The sequence below is a fragment of the Dermacentor silvarum genome, unplaced genomic scaffold, assembly GCF_013339745.2.
Source record: "Dermacentor silvarum isolate Dsil-2018 unplaced genomic scaffold, BIME_Dsil_1.4 Seq809, whole genome shotgun sequence".
Taxonomy (NCBI): domain Eukaryota; kingdom Metazoa; phylum Arthropoda; class Arachnida; order Ixodida; family Ixodidae; genus Dermacentor; species Dermacentor silvarum.
In genome coordinates, this window is record NW_023606812.1 from 44551 (window position 1) to 60249 (window position 15699).

Here is a 15699-nt window from a genome sequence, read left to right on the forward strand (position 1 = left end):
GTAGCTTTTGAACAGCATTACGTGTCATAGATAACACTTGAAGAACATACCACACTCGCGAAACAAGAAATGTGTTGCACACCGTTGCGCGCGTAAACATGGAAAAATCTCGACCTCCCCATTTTTGCGTCTTAACGCGTATGTTCTCCGTTTCATCGTTCCAATATTCTGTTGTGTCCCGGTAGTGTTGGAGCGGTACGCCTAAGTACTTGTCAGGTGTTACCGTCCAAGTGACGTTTTCGTACAATGAGGGCGTTCTTCGCCAGTTTCCATGCCAGATACCTAGACATTTATTCCAATTAATTCTACTACCGGTACACTCGCAGAATGCCTTGACATCACTTATCGCCACTGTGACACTTTCTTGATCATTACAAAAGACCGCGATATCATCTGCGTAACCAAGCACTTTGACTTCCGCGGCCATCAAGCGGAAACCACGAACTCGTTCATTCTGAAGCATTTTTTGACAAAGTGGTTCTAAATAGATAGCGAAGAGTAATGCTGACGCGGGACATCTTTGTTTGACACTTGATAAGACCGGAATGCTTTCGCTGAGTTGCTTATTGACTACAATCCTCGTAGTGCATCCTGTGTACGCCATTCGTACCCCCTCCAAAACCACAGATCCCACTTTTACGTAGTCGAGAATGCACAGAAGTATCTCGTGAGTCACGCGGTCAAATGCCTTCTCGAGATCTATCTGTAGCATCGCTACCCTACTCTCAAAATCCTCGCAGCATTCCAAAATATTCCTTGCAATGTGAATATTCGTCGTTATAGATCTTCCTTTGATGCCGCAGGTTTGATGGGGTCCTACTATTTCTTTAATAACAGTTTGAAGTCGCCTGGCCAACACACCCATGAAAAGTTTGTAATCAACATTCGCTAAGGTTATCGGTCGATATGATGCAACAAACAGTTGTTTTGTGGGATCGTCAGTTTTCGGAATCAACACAATGTGCGACCTTCTGAAGGATGCTGGTAACTCTTTCTTTTCGTAAGCCTCATGTAAAACAGCGCATAAGGCTTCTGCCACAGCGGTTTTATGTTTCTTATAGAATGCTGCGCTTAGGCCATCTGGACCAGGTGTTTTTCCAGGTGTCATTTTTTCGATCGATGTTTCAATTTCTTTGACTGTGAGAGGTGCCTCTAAATTTGCTTTTAGATCGTCACCGAGTTGCGGCATAAGTGTTAAGAATTCATCCCTGAATGTACCACTGCCCTCTTTCATGCTTCCTAACAATTCGCGATAATGATCCACAAATGCATGTTCAATCATCGATTTATCGCTTGTGACGACGTTCTGATATTCTATCGCCTTGATTTCGTTTTTAGTTGCATAGCTCTTTTCGTCTGCCAGTGCACGTTTCGTGGGCATCTCGCCACACCAAAGCCTCTCGGCGCGTGCGCGCACCACAGCTCCCTTATATCTCTCTACGTCTATAGTCTCCAACTTTCGTTTAACGTCTTTAATTTCTTTACTGCGCATGCCCGGTGGCACGCATTCTTGACAGAGTAAAAAATCTAACTGACACTGCAACTGCTTTTCTTCTTTCCTTTGGCTATGTCTTATACAAGATGCCCTTTCGATCGCGTCAATTTTTACCTTTTCTTTAAAACACTCCCATGTATAAATTATACTTCCCGTGCTACACTTGAGTAATTTGTCTAATTCAATGTTAACTTTCTCTACAAACGTGTCGTCATCAAGTAGCTTGTCGTTCAACTTCCATAGGTCCCAATTGAATCTCTGCTTTTCTTTTTTATTGATGGTAAACATAACTAGGCTATGGTCGCTGAAAGAAACATGCATAACACTATAGTCTCGGCACAAGGGAAGTAATGCTGTTGACACGTAGGCTCTGTCAAGCCTCGCCTGACTGTTATGCTGGTAATGTGTGTACTGAGTACTCTGAGACAGCACACATCCTACGTCATCCAACTCTCGCTCGCGAACTATTGTATTCAAAAACAAGGCACTACAATCGCGCACCGGCACTTTGCTTGCCCTATCTTCGGGAGTGCAAACACAGTTGAAATCTCCAAGAAAAATATATGTCCTATCACACGAAAGGTGCACTTCAAGGTTTTCGAAAAACGTTTTGCGCTCTTGCTCTCTATGTGGTGCATAAACACAAACAACCCGCCAACTCGCGCCAGAAAAAGAAAAGTCGCACACAATTAATCGTCCTAAAGTATCATTATATAAACACTCTACGGCAATACCAATTGAATTCTTCAAAAGAAGTAAGCAACCACCGGATGTACCATGAGAATGGCTGACACATACATTGTAGCGGTCGCGGAAAGGCGAAACCATGCGGTCTGTCTGCTCTTGGGACTCAACTTTCGTTTCCTGCACGGCGGCAATATCAACTTCATTCTCGAGAAACAAGCGGCGCAACTGATACTGCCGCCTCCTAGACCCCAGCCCTCGAATGTTAAGCGTTCATACGCGTAAGGCTGTTTCTAATTTATAGGGCATGTTGTCGTTATGAGCAGAGCTACCATACGGTTTCTACCTCACGCAAATGCTCACCAGAAAACACGAAGATCGCACGACTTAAATAGGTGAATGTGGGTGTCTCAGCCATTCTCGCGTTTTTCATCGCGGCTCACATGCAACACTGACATTTGCCTCTTACGCTATAAAGTCCTTCCGGGAACAGTCTCACCTACCCAGGCGGTGTAGACTGCAGAGGCGGCTTGGCCTCTGCCCGCGGGCCGGCCGGAATTGTCGGCCGCGGTTTGAAAGATGGACGCCTATTCCCTACTGCCTTCGTCGGTGGTTCCCCACCACCGCCGCTATCGGAAGTACTTGTCTCGTCTCTACCTTCATCCCAAGGGCGCTTGCTGGCCAGGCCGCCGGCTGCGCTCTCGCTCTGGTCCATATTGTCCTGTCCGGCGGTAGCGTCCGGCTCCTTGCTGGGAGGTTCAGACGATTCTGGCCTCTCTGAGGCTGTTGCAATCTCTGGTTGTGGCTCCAACGGCTGGTCAGCGGGCTGTTGCCCCGTTGTCACGTTCGGCCCACTTACTTTGGCCAGGTCTGTCGTCGCTACCGCTCCGTCGCCCGAACTTGCTGCGTCTTCAGCGTCACGCTCGTCCATGAGCAGCTCGGACGAGTCATCACCACCCACGGGACCGGTGACGCTGGCATAGGAGAGCGTGCAGTCGTGCTCCTCATGACCGAACCTCCGGCAGCCCCCGCAACGTGGCACACGGCAGTCACGACGAATGTGCCCCTTTCCTCGGCAGCGTAGACAAATGGGCGCTCTTCCCGGCACTACAACAAGGGCTTGCTCGCCGCTTACGTTCACTTGATGAGGCAGGTCATCAATTTTAAGGCCCACCTTCAACCTGAGGGTCACCAGACGGGTCGTCGAGCCTTTGTCGGTCACGCCGTGTACCCGCCAACGCTCTCTGCTGATTTCAGTCACTTGCCCGTACGCTGCAAACGCACGTCGCAAATCTTCGTCAAGTACATTGTGAAGCAGCCAATGTACCTTCATCCGCACATCTTGGTTTGCCGGGTCGATGACGAGGCAGCGGCAGTTTTTGACCTTGATGTCTCCGAGGGCCAGGATCCTTTTCACTGCATCCATATTCTTGAACGTCACTGCCCACACATGACTCATACGATACGCCCCCAAGGCAACAACCTCGGGGAGCAGCGTCAGGCGGGCCAGTGTGTCGCGAAAGTCTTCCACTCGATATGGCCGGGAACGGACGTCCGCATGTAAAAAAACAGTATTCAAAACAACTCGTCCTGTCGGCAGGTTTGGCAGTACAACTTCGTAATCGTTTTCAACGTCAAAAGACCTGTTACCGCGGCCGAAACGTGCCGCTATAGCCACCCCTGAAGGGCCTGCCATCCTGCGTCCGCTCAGCTCGGCTGCCGGAAGCAGAATCGCCCTACACCAGCGGCGCTTCGGTACATCGCTCATAATAAGAAGAGTGTCAATAATAAAGAAAGAAAAAGAACAATAAATGAGCATGGCGAAGAAAAAAGAAGACTGCGCCGCCCGGGAATCGAACCCGGGACGCAAGAATGGGAATCTTGCATGATACCACTACACCAGCGGCGCGTCGGTACATCGCTCATAATAAGAAGAGTGTCACTAATAAAGAAAGAAAAAGAACAATAAATGAGCGTGGCTAAGAAAAAAGAAGACTGCGCCGCCCGGGAATCGAACCCGGGACGCAAGAATGGGAATCTTGCATGATACCACTACACCAGCGGCGCGTCGGTACATCCAGCTGGAGGATCGCCACTGCATCGTACATGGCGTCACAACACTCTAGCACGCACTTTATCTTATGAATGTTGGTCAAAATCGTTCTTCCGCGGATGCCGCACGTCTGGTGCGGGCCGACTATATCCTTGATAACTGACTGAACCCGACGTGCCAGTACCTTCATCAATATTTTGTAGTCGCAGTTAGTCAGCGCTATGGGTCTGTAAGAGGAAAGTTGCTTGAGCTTTTCGGTCTCTTCTGTTTTCGGAATTAGTACTGTATGGGACTAGCCAAAGGATGGTGGAAGCATTTTCAGTTCATATGCTTCATTGAAAACTGCGGTTAGACTAGGAGCTAGGTGGTCCTTGAAAGTTTTATACCAAACTGCACAAAGACCATCTGGTCCTGGTGACTTGCCAGGGTTCAGGTCTTCGATAGCTTTCATCACTTCGTTTTCTGTTATTGGTTGTTCTAACGTATCTTTTACTTCGCTCGACAATTGCGGTATTCGCTCCAAAAATAGGCGTTTGAATCCTTGCATATTGACGGGCCTGAATGCGAAAAGCTTTTGAAAGTGTTCAAAGAAAGCACACCCTACGTTATGGTTATCGGTTACTTCAACCCCGTCGCGTTCGATGGCCTTAATATGCTTGCGTCTGGAGTGCTTTATTTCTAATCCCAGCGCTCTTTTCGTAGGCATTTCGCCGCATGCCAGCCTTTCGGCTCTCGCGCGCACCAGTGCACCCCGGTAGCGCTCTTCGTCAAACGCCTCAAGTTTCTTCTTAACGGCACGCATATCTTCTTTATAAGCGCCCGGTTGCGTGCATTCGAGCTCCGCAAATTTATCCAGCATTGATTTTAAAGCGTTTTCTCTTGCCTTCTTTTCATATCGCAGTACGCTACCCCTTTCGATTGCCTTCATTTTAATAGTTTGCTTTAGCAACTCCCATTCCTCGCCTAACTTGATGGAACTGTCATTTCCAAAAGTGTTCAGAGCAGCCACTACCTTTTCGTTAAAAGTGTCATCCCGTAGCAGCTCCGCATTCATTTTCCACAGTTCCCACACAAATTTGCTTCCTTCTTTCTTGTGGCCAACCCTGCATTTTACCAGGCAGTGGTCAGAAAAGGATACTGCAGTCACTGCATAATACTGGAATTTTTCGACTAAGTCATCTGACAAATAAATACGGTCCAATCGCGCGTGACTTGTATCCCTGCAAATGAGTATACCTCACCGTCTCGGTCCCCCCGAAAACACTCAGCGATGTCCTCCAATTCGTATTCGCGTAGAATCTGTGCCAGGGTATCACTGCTTTTGTCATGAACTATGCGTCACGTAGACCTATCCTGGGCACTCAATACGCAATTGAAGTCACCAACTAAGGCCATCATTTTGTGCACCGAGAGGTGATGCTGTAGGTTAAGAAAGAAATTTGCCCTTTCTTCCACTGTATTAGGTGCATAAACACACAACACGCGCCAGTGGACATCGCAATAGCTGAAGTCACAAACGATAAGACGGCCAGAGGTGCATGAAAAGTAACCTTCCATAACAAGCCCTGGGAGCTTCTTCACGAACAATACACATCCAGCCGACGTCCCTACGGCGTGGCTCACTACCGTATAGTACGTATAGGTGAACCTTTGCACCATGCTCCCGGTCTGCTCCTCGCCGTCTACCTTGTTTCTTGCACGGCTAAAACGTCGAGGTCCTGGTCCACTAGTAGTCGGTACACCTGACTCTGTTTCCTTTTGGCGGCCAGACCTCGAACGTTTAGCGTGCCGAGGCTAAGCGACGGGTTGGAAGCCATTACTAATACAAGAAGGGGGGGGGGGGAGAAGGCCCGGAGCATGGTGCTCACCTTAACGTCTAGCAGTCCGCTAGACGCCTCCGTGGCCATCCGGTGGCCGTCGGTCGACTTCGTCTGGGTTCGGCTTCGCGGCTGGCCTACGGTCGGCCTCCAGGTTCGGCTTAGGCTTGATGGTCGAACGCCTTCCGGACAACGTCTTAGCGGGCGGAGCCTCAGAGTCACCGCCGGCCTTTCCGTCGACTTTCTCGTCCTGCTGCAGGGACCTCTTGACCGATGCCGAGACGCCTTCGATGCGGGCGTTGGTGGGGGTCGTGCTATCTTCTGCTGCCAGAGTAGCGTCAGTAGCCTGCTGGGGGCTCTCGTTCTCTGCCGGGGTCTCCGTCACGCTCCCGAGAGTTGCTGCTGGCTCCGTGGGGGTAGGGACATCATCCCGTCCTCCTTTCGTCGGGGTGGTCGTCTCGCTCGTTTCTGCCGCCGCGTTGCCGCTTCCGGCTCCCTTGGCCGCGTCATCCGCCTCGATGACGTCCATCATGTGCTCTGATGTCAAAGGCTCGCTCTCTGCCGAACCCGCGGCTACTGCGTAAGAGCGTACACAGTCCGCGTCGGCGTGGCCGAAAAGCCTGCACCTGGAGCAACGGGGAACCTTACATTCTCGTCGTACGTGGCCAGAACCCCGACAGCGCAGACACTGCATAGGGCGACCTGGGGCGACCACAAGCGCGAGTTCGCCGGCGACGCGTATCTGATGGGGCAAGTCGTCGACCTTCATCCCAGACTTGAGCTGCAGTAGCACTGCTCGAGTTGTTGAGCCCTTGTCAGAGACGCCATCCACTCGCCAGCGCTCGCGGGTCACTTCAGTCACGTTGCCGAAGGAGGCCAACGCCGTCTTCACGTCCTCGTCTTCAACACCGTGCAGAAGCCAGTGAAGACGCAGCTTCACCTGTTGTTCCTTCGGGTCGATCACCAGGCAGCGACGCCCCTTGACCTGCATTTCCTTCAGCGCCGCCAGCTTTTTGGAAGCCTCGGCTGTGTTCATCGTCACCGCCCACACATGGTTGATTTGGTACGCTCCAAGGGCGACGACGCCCGAGAGCATACCAACAGCTTGAAGCGCGTCCCGAAAATCTTCTACACGGAACGGGCGAACACGAGCGTCGCCGTGCAAAAAAACCGTATTTAATACGATGCGTGCTGTTGGTAGTCGTGGCAAAATAATCTGGTAGCCCTTATCATCCTCAGTCAAAAGCCTGTTGCCGCGGCTGACTGCCGCATTAGCCGCTCCAGTGGAGCCCATGATACCGCGATCCGTTAAGCTCGGAAGCCGGAAGCAGAATGACACCAGCGGCGCTTCGGTACATCGCTCATAATAAGAAGAGTGTCAATAACAAAGAAAGAAAAAGAACAATAAATGAGCATGGCGAAGAAAAAAGAAGACTGCTGCCGCCCGGGAATCAAACCCGGGACGCAAGAATGGGAATCTTGCATGAAACCACTACACCAGCGGCGCTTTTTTTTATTTATTGCCGGTCTTCGACATAAGACAGTACATACAAATTACCACACACTCCAATAACACAAATGCACGCTGTTGTACAGAAAAAAAAACAAGTAAGTCGTCCGTCCGTATAGGACCGACGTTGTCACGTTAAAATTCCTTCATGGCTGCCAGAGGAACCAGCCTTGACAGCCAATCCGGTACATACACTTTCATTTTCTGTTCTTCAATAAAGCGAGATACACATTCTTTGAAATAAATCCTCGCGGGCCTCGCGTCGGGGTCACAGTGGTACCCTGCCATACGAGCCCGCCATAAACAGTGGAGTGCAATGAGCATAATAAAGTCATAAGGAACCCCGTCATCGTCCTTAATTGACAGATACCTGATCCCATGGGGGTCCACTGGCAATTCTTTCTTTAGTGTTCGCTGTAACACGTCCCAGAAGTAAACCCCCTCCCAACAGTGCAAAAAAACATGGTCTGTGGTTTCGGGCTGCTTGCAGATCAAGCAGTGCGATCCCCATGGTACAGTGCAACCCCGTTCTTTCATAAAAGTCTTGACGGGGAGCGTTCCGGTATGAAGGTTAAAGAAAAATGTTTTTACCCCGGGTGACACCTCCATGCGTTTCACCCGTTTAAGCACATCCTGTCCTGGCCCTCCACTGTATATGGCTCTATATAATGGTACTGGGAAAAGTACATCAGCAAGGTCTCTATACAGTGTTTTCCTTTTCACTTCACAAAGATAATCATTTGAAAAGCGCACAGTGAGGAAGCGTACACTTTCGACCACTTCCTTGAGATACCCACGAAGTGTTCCGATCATGCTTTCTGTACTGACAACATGTTCCGGCAATGCGTCGCTCAACCTGAGCTGGCAAACAGTGCGCAGAAAAGGGTCTCGCGTATCGCGAAAAAACAAAAATCTGTTTACCAGCTGTCTAACAAAGAGATGAATTAAGCCCACACCCCCGTCCTTCACTCTTCTGAACAAGTTTGTTCGGTTGCACCTTTCCCATGTCGAACCCCAGATGAAAACCGCAAACACTCTGTGCAGCCTTTGCACGTTTGCCCGGGAACAATGGAGCACTTGCATGACATAATACAACTTAGAGATAAAGAAAATATTGCAAACTGTCGCTCTTGCAAAAATAGACAGGTTAGTTCCTTGCCATCTGTCTACTTTATCTTTCATTTCTTTGGTTTGACTCCTCCAGTATTCCTCGCTGCTGTTGTAGCTGTCGAGGGGAACACCTAGATACCGTGCAGGAGTTTTCATCCAGTTCACGTTCGCGAAGTGGTCCGGTGCAGACGGCCACTCCCCGTGCCATAGTCCAAGGGATTTGCCCCAATTTACTGTGCTGCCCGTGACGTCACAGAAGTGCTTCACTACAGTTATTGCTTCAGTTATACTTGGTTTGTCTGTGCAACACACTGCAATGTCGTCTGCATACGCGAGTACTTTAACTTCGGCCGCTGCCAGCCTAAAACCACGTATTCTGACATTTTCAGTGATTGGGAGACACATTGCTTCAATATATATATAGCGAACAGAAGCGGACTGAGGGGGCAGCCTTGGCGCACTGAACGCATGATGTTAATGGGGGCCCCCAGTGACTTATTAACAATTAATCGCGTTGTGCAGTTCTGATACGCCAAGGCCACTCCCTCAGTGATCATGGAACCAACATTAACATGATCCAAGATTGCAAACAAAATAGCATGCGCGACACAGTCAAACGCTTTCTCGAGGTCGAGCTGAAGAACGGCAACGCCGCTATAGGTGACGTCACAGCACTCGAGAACACACCGCATCCTATGGATGTTCGCAAAAATATATCACCCCTTGATGCCGCAAGTTTGGTGGTCAGCGACTATTTCCTTGATGACACCTTGGAGTCTGGTGGCTATAACCTTCATAAATATTTTATAATCGATGTTTGTTAATGATATGGGCCTGTAGGATGTGACCAGCTTTAGTTTATCTATTTGATCGGTCTTAGGTATTAGTATAGTGTGCGCTTTTCCAAAGGAAGGTGGCAAGGATTTCTGCTCATATGCGTCATTAAATACCGCAGCTAGCAAAGGAGCCAGTTCGCTTTTAAACGCCTTATACCACCCAGCGCTGAGACCATCAGGTCCGGGTGACTTGCCCAGGTTCAAATCGTCGATTGCTTTCTCGACTTCCCTCTGGGTTATTCTGCCTTCTAGTCCTTCTTTGGTGTCATCATCCAATCGCGGCATACGATGGAGAAAAGCAGCTTTAAACCCAACTAAATTGGCAGCCTGGAATGCAAAGAGCGACTGGTAGTACTCAGTGAAAGCGCGGCCTATGCTTTCGTTGTCTTCAACAACACTGCCGTTCATTAAAATATTATCAACATTGTTGCGTCGTCCGTGCGCCTTTTCTAGTCCAAGCGCCCTTTTTGTGGGCGTCTCCCCTGCCGCTAGTGCATCGGCACGTGCTCGCACAATGGCACCTTGATAACGCTCTTTATCAAACTGTTCAAGCTTTTGCTTGATGTTTCGCACGTCGTCTTTGTACGCCCCAGGCTGTCTGCACTCAAGCGTAATAAGCTGTCTGAGTAGTGTTCTAAAACCCTTTTCTTTCACTTCCCTCTCATATTTTAGGCAGCTCGATCGGTCCAAGGCTTTCATTTTAACGTTTTGTTTAAAGCATTCCCACTTTTCCGCTATTGTTTCCGATGTTGCTTCGTGTATTTTATTAACCATATCGCGTACTGCGGCAAGAAATGGCTCATCGATTAGTAGCATTGCATTCATTTTCCAGAGGTCCCAATTGAAAGCGTGTCTCCTTTTCTCCATGCCGACTTCACATTTAACCAGACAGTGGTCCGAGAACGACACAGGTACAACGCAATAGCCATGGCATTTTGGGATTGCATCCAACGAAATGTACATGCGATCCAATCGCGCATGGCTACTACCCTGAAAACGCGTAAACGTCACTTCATGATCAGCTTCGAGACACTCAAAGACATCGTCAAGTTCATTTTCGCTTATTATATTGACAACACATCATTAGTTTTGTCACGCATACCGGCATTGTTAACTCTGTCTTTAGCGCTCAGCACACAATTGAAGTCTCCTAACAGGATTACGCGCTTATCACACCGGACATACTGTTCAAGGTTCGAAAAGAATAAGACACGCTCATCCACAGAGTTCGGTGCGTATACGCATATGATGCGAAACTCGACATTACTCGTGAAAACATCACAAAAAGCAATCCTTCCAGACTCACAAGAAAATACTCTTTGAATCTGTATTCCTGGCAGCTTCTTTACAAAAAGAAGGCAGCCCCCGGACGTGCCAATCGCATGACTGACCACCGCAAAATACCTAGTCGTGAAACGTCGCACCATGCTCCCGGTCTCCTCCTCCCCGTCTACCTTAGTTTCCTGGACGGCTAGTACGTCTATGTCATGGTCAGTGACTAACCGTAGGAGCTGACTTTGCCTACGACTAGCCGCCAACCCTCTCACGTTTAATGTGGCAATACTAAGGGACGGAAACAGAGCCATATTGAACTAGAGAAAATGTAGGCCCGGAGCATGGTGCTTACCGTTTACGACTAGCCCTCGGCTAGTCGCCTCCGGGACCCTCCGTCTTCCCGGCGGCGTTAGTGGCCGGTGCTTTGTCACCAGGTGTTCTCTCAGGAGGAACGTTCGGTTTTGGCTTGAAGCCCATCCGCCTTCCCAGCGGCGTCTTGGTCGGCGGTCCCTCACTGCTATTGGTTGCACTCTCGTCCCTGTCCTTGGTCTCCTCATGGGAGCGCTTGACTGCGGCACCAAGGGTCGTTGTCCGGTCGCCGTCGATGACGGCCTGGTCCTGCTGCATTGCTGTTTCGTCGTCATCGGCCGCGTCTTCACCAACGCCTCCGGTCGCCTGGACCTCTGCAGTCGGGAGCTGTTCCGGCAAACTCGGCTTCTCAGCAGCCTCGGCTAACTTGCCGTCTGTACCCTCGTTCGGCGTACCATTGCTTGTCGGTGACGGCACCAGGTCTCCAGCTCCTTTGGCAGCGTCCTCCGCCTCCACAACGTCCATGACGTGCTCTGCCGCAACGTCATTCGCAGCTGGGCCTGTCGCGGCGGCGTAGGATTTCACACAGTCAGCGTCGACGTGGCCGAATCGTCTGCACCGTGAACAGCGGGGGACTTTGCACTCCCGGCGGACGTGTCCCGTGCCTTGGCAGCGCAAGCACTGCATATATGGCGACCGGGAACAACCACCAGGGCCAACACACCGCCGACGCGGACCTGGTGAGGGAGGTCCTCCACCTTGACGCCACTTTTCAGCTTCAGCAGCACGGTCCTTGTGGTTGACGTCTTTTCTCCCATGCCTTGGACACGCCACCTCTCCCGGCTCACTTCCTCGACCTTGCCGAAAGCTGCGAACGCCGTGCGGACGTCCTCGTCAGCGACGCCGTACAGCAGCCAGTGAAGCCGAAGCTTCACCTGCTGGTCCTACGGGTCAACGATGACGCACCGTCGTCCCTTTACTTGTAGTTCCTTGAGGGCCAACAGTCGTTTTGTGGCGGTCGCATCCTTGAGGGTCACCGCCCAGACGTGGTTAATCTGGTACGCCCCTATGCATAGCACCTCAGGCAGCAAACCTGTCGGCAGCAGGGCGTCCCTGAAATCTTCGACCTTGTAAGGTCTCGCACGCACATCACCGTGCAAAAACACGGTATTAATCGCCAATCGTCCTTGGGGCAGTTGAGGCAGAATAAACGGATATTCGATATCTTCATCGTTGCGCCTGTTTCCGCGGCCAAAATGACCGCTGTCGCTGCCCTGAAGAGGCCATGATTCGACGATCCGTCACGCTCGGTGGCCGGAAGCAGAATGACACCAGCGGCGCTTCGGTACATCGCTCATAATAAGATGTCAATAACAAAGAAGAAAAGAACAATAAATGAGCATGGCGAAGAAAAAAGAAGACTGCGCCGCCTGGGAATCGAACCCGGGACGCAAGAATGGGAATCTGCATGATACACTACACCAGCGGCGCTTCGGTACATCGCTATAATAAGAAGAGTCAATAAAAAAGAAAGAAAAAGAACAATAATGAGCATGGCGAAGAAAAAAAAGACTGCGCCGCCCGGGAATCGAACCCGGACGCAAGAATGGGAATCTTGCATGATACCACTACACCAGCGGCGCTTTTTTTTTCTTTATTGCCAGTCCTCGACATAGAACAACACAAATTGCAATGAAAACTCTACAAAAACAGCAATATATACATTTGTTGCGGTCCGCTACTGCGGCATGACGTTGTCTATTAAAATTCCTTGAGTTCTGTCAGGGGTTCAACCCTGGACAGCCACTCAGGAACAGGTTGTTGTGATTTCTGTACTTCTATGTACCTCTGCATACATTCACGGAAGTATACACGCGCCGGTCGGGCATCAGGGTCACAGTGGTACCCCGCCATTCTCGAGCGCCATAGACAGTGGAGGCCCGTGAGCATGATCAGGTCGTACAGGAAACCTTCGTCGTCATTTACAGGCAAAAACCTGATTCCCTGGGGATCTATCGGTAACTCCTTTTTTAAGGTTCTTTGCAACACGTCCCAGAAATAGACCCCCTCCCAACAGTGGATGAAGACATGATCTATGTTTTCCGGTTTTCTACAAATAAGGCAGTTGGTTCCCCATGGCAAATAGAACTTATGTTTTTCCAGAAATGTTTTAACGTGTAAAGTACCGGTATGATATTTAAAGAAGAACGATTTGGTGCCTGGTTGCACTGGCATCTTTCTCACCCTTTTCAGAACGTCTAGGCCTGGGCCTCTACTGTACACGGCTCTGTACATGGGTACAAGCAAAACACTATCACACAAATCTCGATATAACTTTTTCCGTTTTACAGTCCACAAATATGCATTTGAAAAACAAGCACGCAGAAAAGAAAGACTATCAACTATTTCCCGGAAGAAACCACGAACTGGACCTGTCATTGTTTCGGTACCAACAACAAACTCGGGAAGGGCTCGTGATAGTCTCATTTGGATAACGGTGCGCAGAAAAGGGTCAGTCGTATCGCGAAAGAAAAAGAACCTGTTCACGAGTTGACGCAAGAAGAGGTGCGCCAACCCAAGACCGCTATCCTTAACACGCCGGAATAGATTATCTCGGCTGCATCGCTCCCAGCTTGATGCCCACACGAAAACAGCGAACACGCGGTGCAGTTTCTGCACATTAATCCGAGAACACTGTAGGACCTGCATTACGTACCAGATCTTTGTGACAAGAAACATGTTGCATGCTGTAGCTCTCGCAAATATTGACAAGTAGCCCGCGTTCCATTTGTCCGCTGTTTCTTTTATTTCCTTTGTCCGCTCCTTCCAGTATTCGCTACTGTCCTTGTAGGCATCAAGGGGTGCGCCAAGGTACTTAACTGGTGTCGTAACCCAGCTTACGTTCGAAAAGTGGTCTGGGGTAGACGCCCACCTTCCATGCCAAAAACCCAAACATTTCTGCCAGTTCACAAAGCTATTAGTGACTTCACCAAACCTTCTGACGATACTAACAGTATTCAACACACTCTGCGTATCTTTGCAGCATACAGCCACATCGTCAGCATAAGCCAATAACTTGACCTCTGATGCTTGCAGTTGAAATCCGTTAATGTGATTATTTTGGATTATAGCCTGACACAAAGTTTCTAGGTAAACACAAAACAAGAGTGGGCTGAGTGGACAACCCTGGCGAACGGAACGCTTCACATTAATGGGGGCCCCCAATGTCTGATTAATTATAAGTCTCGTACAGCAGCTCCGGTACGCCATGGTCACCCCCTCAGTGATTATGCGGCCAAAATTGACATGTTTCACGATGGTAAGCAAGATCTCATGCGAAACGCAATCAAACGCTTTCTCCAAGTCCAGCTGGAGGATCGCCACTGCATCGTACATGGCGTCACAACACTCTAGCATGCACTTTATCTTATGAATGTTGGTCAAAATCGTTCTTCCGCGGATGCCGCACGTCTGGTGCGGGCCGACTATATCCTTGATAACTGACTGAACCCGACGTGCCAGTACCTTCATCAATATTTTGTAGTCGCAGTTAGTCAGCGCTATAGGTCTGTAAGAGGAAAGTTGCTTGAGCTTTTCGGTCTCTTCTGTTTTCGGAATTAGTACTGTATGGGACTGGCCAAAGGATGGTGGAAGCATTTTCAGTTCATATGCTTCATTGAAAACTGCGGTTAGACTAGGAGCTAGGTGGTCCTTGAAAGTTTTATACCAAACTGCACAAAGACCGTCTGGTCCTGGTGACTTGCCAGGGTTCAGGTCTTCGATAGCTTTCATCACTTCGTTTTCTGTTATTGGTTGTTCTAACGTATCTTTTACTTCGCTCGACAATTGCGGTATTCGCTCCAAAAATAGGCGTTTGAATCCTTGCATATTGACGGGCCTGAATGCGAAAAGCTTTTGAAAGTGTTCAAAGAAAGCACACCCTATGTTATGGTTATCGGTTACTTCAACCCCGTCGCGTTCGATGGCCTCAATATGCTTGCGTCTGGAGTGCTTTTTTTGTAATCCCAGCGCTCTTTTCGTAGGCATTTCGCCGCATGCCAGCCTTTCTGCTCTCGCGCGCACCAGTGCACCCCGGTAGCGCTATTCGTCAAACGCCTCAAGTTTCTTCTTAACGGCACGCATATCTTCTTTATAAGCGCCCGGTTGCGTGCATTCGAGCTTCGCAAATTTATCCAGCATTGATTTTAAAGCGTTTTCTCTTGCCTTCTTTTCATATTGCAGTACGCTACCCCTTTCGTGCCTTCATTTTAATAGTTTGCTTCAGCAACTCCCATTCCTCGCCTAACTTGATGGAACTGTCATTTCCAAAAGTGTTCAGAGCAGCCACTACCTTTTCGTTAAAAGTGTCATCCCGTAGCAGCTCCGCATTCATTTTCCACAGTCCCACACAAATTTGCTTCCTTCTTTCTTGTGGCCAACCCTGCATTTTACCAGGCAGTGGTCAGAAAAGGATACTGCAGTCACTGCATAATACTGGAATTTTTCGACTAAGTCATCTGACAAATAAATACGGTCCAATCGCGCGTGACTTGTGCCCTGGAAATGAGTATACCTCACGTCTCGGTCCCCCCGAAAACACTCAGCGATGT

At 49.6% G+C, this 15699-nt stretch overlaps 4 non-coding genes across 4 annotated transcripts; all 4 read right to left on the minus strand.

The window, feature by feature from the left end:
• Positions 1 to 4017: 4017 nt before the first annotated feature.
• On the minus strand, positions 4018 to 4088 carry Trnag-ccc (transfer RNA glycine (anticodon CCC)). Its single transcript has one exon. It is a non-coding gene; the product is annotated as a tRNA-Gly (tRNA).
• An 87-nt stretch (positions 4089 to 4175) lies between these two features.
• Trnag-ccc (transfer RNA glycine (anticodon CCC)) lies at positions 4176 to 4246 on the minus strand. Its single transcript has one exon. It is a non-coding gene; the product is annotated as a tRNA-Gly (tRNA).
• Positions 4247 to 7484: 3238 nt separating this feature from the next.
• On the minus strand, positions 7485 to 7556 carry Trnag-ccc (transfer RNA glycine (anticodon CCC)). Its single transcript has one exon. It is a non-coding gene; the product is annotated as a tRNA-Gly (tRNA).
• Positions 7557 to 12662: 5106 nt separating this feature from the next.
• Trnag-ccc (transfer RNA glycine (anticodon CCC)) lies at positions 12663 to 12732 on the minus strand. The gene has a single exon. It is a non-coding gene; the product is annotated as a tRNA-Gly (tRNA).
• Between the last annotated feature and the right edge of the window lie 2967 nt (positions 12733 to 15699).